Genomic DNA, 3867 nt, shown 5'->3' with positions numbered 1-3867 from the left:
GCCGGAGCGGTGTTTCGGAGCAGAGCGGACTTAGAAACTTTCGCGCGTCGACCGCCGGACCGATCGCTCCAGGCTGTTTTTCGTCAATAACTCGAAAACGAGCACGGTAACGCTCGTTTTCGCCCGTACGATACTTGTACCGTTTACCGTTGGCTACCTGGTAGATGGTTTTTTTTTTTTTATCTCGAATTTTGAGAGCTTTTTTAATTTTTTCCACAAAAACGAGCACGTGAACGCCAATTTTCGTCTATACGATTCTTATGCAGTTTTATATTTCCTACACTGCCACGGTCCACTGATCGTTTTATTTTTTTGTCGAATTTTGAGAATTTTTTTTTTTTTTTCTCGAAAACGAGCTCGACGACCTGCACTTTTGACGACGCCATCGTGTTCCCCGGATTTTTTCCTGCAAGATAGCGTGTCTATTTTTTGTCCTACGACGATTTTTGACGCCGGAGCGGTGTTTCGGAGCAGAGCGGACTTAGAAACTTTCGCGCGTCGACCGCCGGACCGATCGCTCCAGGCTGTTTTTCGTCAATAACTCGAAAACGAGCACGGTAACGCTCGTTTTCGCCCGTACGATACTTGTACCGTTTACCGTTGGCTACCTGGTAGATGGTTTTTTTTTTTTTTATCTCGAATTTTGAGAGCTTTTTTAATTTTTTCCACAAAAACGAGCACGTGAACGCCAATTTTCGTCTATACGATTCTTATGCAGTTTTATATTCTCTACACGGTCCACTGATCGTTTTATTTTTTTGTCGAATTTTGAGAATTTTTTTTTTTTTTTCTCGAAAACGAGCTCGACGACCTGCACTTTTGACGACGCCATCGTGTTCCCCGGATTTTTTCCTGCAAGATAGGGTGGCGATTTTTTGTCCTACGACGATTTTTGACGCCGGAGCGATGATTCGGAGCAGAGCGGACTTAGAAACTTTCGCGCGTCGACCGCCGGACCGATCGCTCCAGGCTGTTTTTCGTCAATAACTCGAAAACGAGCACGGTAACGCTCGTTTTCGCCCGTACGATACTTGTACCGTTTACCGTTGGCTACCTGGTAGATGGTTTTTTTTTTTTTTATCTCGAAGTTTGAGAGCTTTTTTAACTTTTTTCCACAAAAACGAGCACGTGAACGCCAATTTTCGTCTATACGATTCTTATGCAGTTTTATATTCTCTACACGGTCCACTGATCGTTTTATTTTTTTGTCGAATTTTGAGAATTTTTTTTTTTTTTTCTCGAAAACGAGCTCGACGACCTGCACTTTTGACGACGCCATCGTGTTCCCCGGATTTTTTCCTGCAAGATAGGGTGGCGATTTTTTGTCCTACGACGATTTTTGACGCCGGAGCGATGATTCGGAGCAGAGCGGACTTAGAAACTTTCGCGCGTCGACCGCCGGACCGATCGCTCCAGGCTGTTTTTCGTCAATAACTCGAAAACGAGCACGGTAACGCTCGTTTTCGCCCGTACGATACTTGTACCGTTTACCGTTGGCTACCTGGTAGACGGTTTTTTTTTTTTTTATCTCGAAGTTTGAGAGCTTTTTTAATTTTTTCCACAAAAACGAGCACGTGAACGCCAATTTTCGTCTATACGATTCTTATGCAGTTTATATTCTCTACACGGTCCACTGATCGTTTTATTTTTTGTCGAATTTTGAGAATTTTTTTTTTTTTTTCTCGAAAACGAGCTCGACGACCTGCACTTTTGACGACGCCATCGTGTTCCCCGGATTTTTTCCTGCAAGATAGCGTGTCTATTTTTTGTCCTACGACGATTTTTGACGCCGGAGCGGTGTTTCGGAGCAGAGCGGACTTAGAAACTTTCGCGCGTCGACCGCCGGACCGATCGCTCCAGGCTGTTTTTCGTCAATAACTCGAAAACGAGCACGGTAACGCTCGTTTTCGCCCGTACGATACTTGTACCGTTTACCGTTGGCTACCTGGTAGATGGTTTTTTTTTTTTTTATCTCGAATTTTGAGAGCTTTTTTAATTTTTTCCACAAAAACGAGCACGTGAACGCCAATTTTCGTCTATACGATTCTTATGCAGTTTTATATTCTCTACACGGTCCACTGATCGTTTTATTTTTTTGTCGAATTTTGAGAATTTTTTTTTTTTTTTCTCGAAAACGAGCTCGACGACCTGCACTTTTGACGACGCCATCGTGTTCCCCGGATTTTTTCCTGCAAGATAGCGTGTCTATTTTTTGTCCTACGACGATTTTTGACGCCGGAGCGGTGTTTCGGAGCAGAGCGGACTTAGAAACTTTCGCGCGTCGACCGCCGGACCGATCGCTCCAGGCTGTTTTTCGTCAATAACTCGAAAACGAGCACGGTAACGCTCGTTTTCGCCCGTACGATACTTGTACCGTTTACCGTTGGCTACCTGGTAGATGGTTTTTTTTTTTTTATCTCGAATTTTGAGAGCTTTTTTAACTTTTTTCTCAAAAACGAGCACGTGAACGCCAATTTTGGTCTATACGATTCTTATGCAGTTTTATATTCTCTACACGGTCCACTGATCGTTTTATTTTTTTGTCGAATTTTGAGAATTTTTTTTTTTTTTCTCGAAAACGAGCTCGACGACCTGCACTTTTGACGACGCCATCGTGTTCCCCGGATTTTTTCCTGCAAGATAGGGTGGCGATTTTTTGTCCTACGACGATTTTTGACGCCGGAGCGATGATTCGGAGCAGAGCGGACTTAGAAACTTTCGCGCGTCGACCGCCGGACCGATCGCTCCAGGCTGTTTTTCGTCAATAACTCGAAAACGAGCACGGTAACGCTCGTTTTCGCCCGTACGATACTTGTACCGTTTACCGTTGGCTACCTGGTAGATGGTTTTTTTTTTTTTTATCTCGAAGTTTGAGAGCTTTTTTAATTTTTTCCACAAAAACGAGCACGTGAACGCCAATTTTCGTCTATACGATTCTTATGCAGTTTTATATTCTCTACACGGTCCACTGTTCGTTTTATTTTTTTGTCGAATTTTGAGAATTTTTTTTTTTTTTTCTCGAAAACGAGCTCGACGACCTGCACTTTTGACGACGCCATCGTGTTCCCCGGATTTTTTCCTGCAAGATAGGGTGGCGATTTTTTGTCCTACGACGATTTTTGACGCCGGAGCGATGATTCGGAGCAGAGCGGACTTAGAAACTTTCGCGCGTCGACCGCCGGACCGATCGCTCCAGGCTGTTTTTCGTCAATAACTCGAAAACGAGCACGGTAACGCTCGTTTTCGCCCGTACGATACTTGTACCGTTTACCGTTGGCTACCTGGTAGACGGTTTTTTTTTTTTTTATCTCGAATTTTGAGAGCTTTTTTAACTTTTTTCTCAAAAACGAGCACGTGAACGCCAATTTTCGTCTATACGATTCTTATGCAGTTTTAGATTCTCTACACGGTCCACTGATCGTTTTATTTTTTTGTCGAATTTTGAGAATTTTTTTTTTTTTTTCTCGAAAACGAGCTCGACGACCTGCACTTTTGACGACGCCATCGTGTTCCCCGGATTTTTTCCTGCAAGATAGCGTGTCTATTTTTTGTCCTACGACGATTTTGACGCCGGAGCGGTGTTTCGGAGCAGAGCGGACTTAGAAACTTTCGCGCGTCGACCGCCGGACCGATCGCTCCAGGCTGTTTTTCGTCAATAACTCGAAAACGAGCACGGTAACGCTCGTTTTCGCCCGTACGATACTTGTACCGTTTACCGTTGGCTACCTGGTAGATGGTTTTTTTTTTTTTTATCTCGAATTTTGAGAGCTTTTTTAATTTTTTCCACAAAAACGAGCACGTGAACGCCAATTTTCGTCTATACGATTCTTATGCAGTTTTATATTCTCTACACGGTCCACTGATCGT

Source organism: Colletes latitarsis, unplaced genomic scaffold (genome assembly GCF_051014445.1).
Source record: "Colletes latitarsis isolate SP2378_abdomen unplaced genomic scaffold, iyColLati1 scaffold0098, whole genome shotgun sequence".
Classification (NCBI taxonomy): domain Eukaryota; kingdom Metazoa; phylum Arthropoda; class Insecta; order Hymenoptera; family Colletidae; genus Colletes; species Colletes latitarsis.
Note: the sequence above shows the minus strand (reverse complement) of the source record.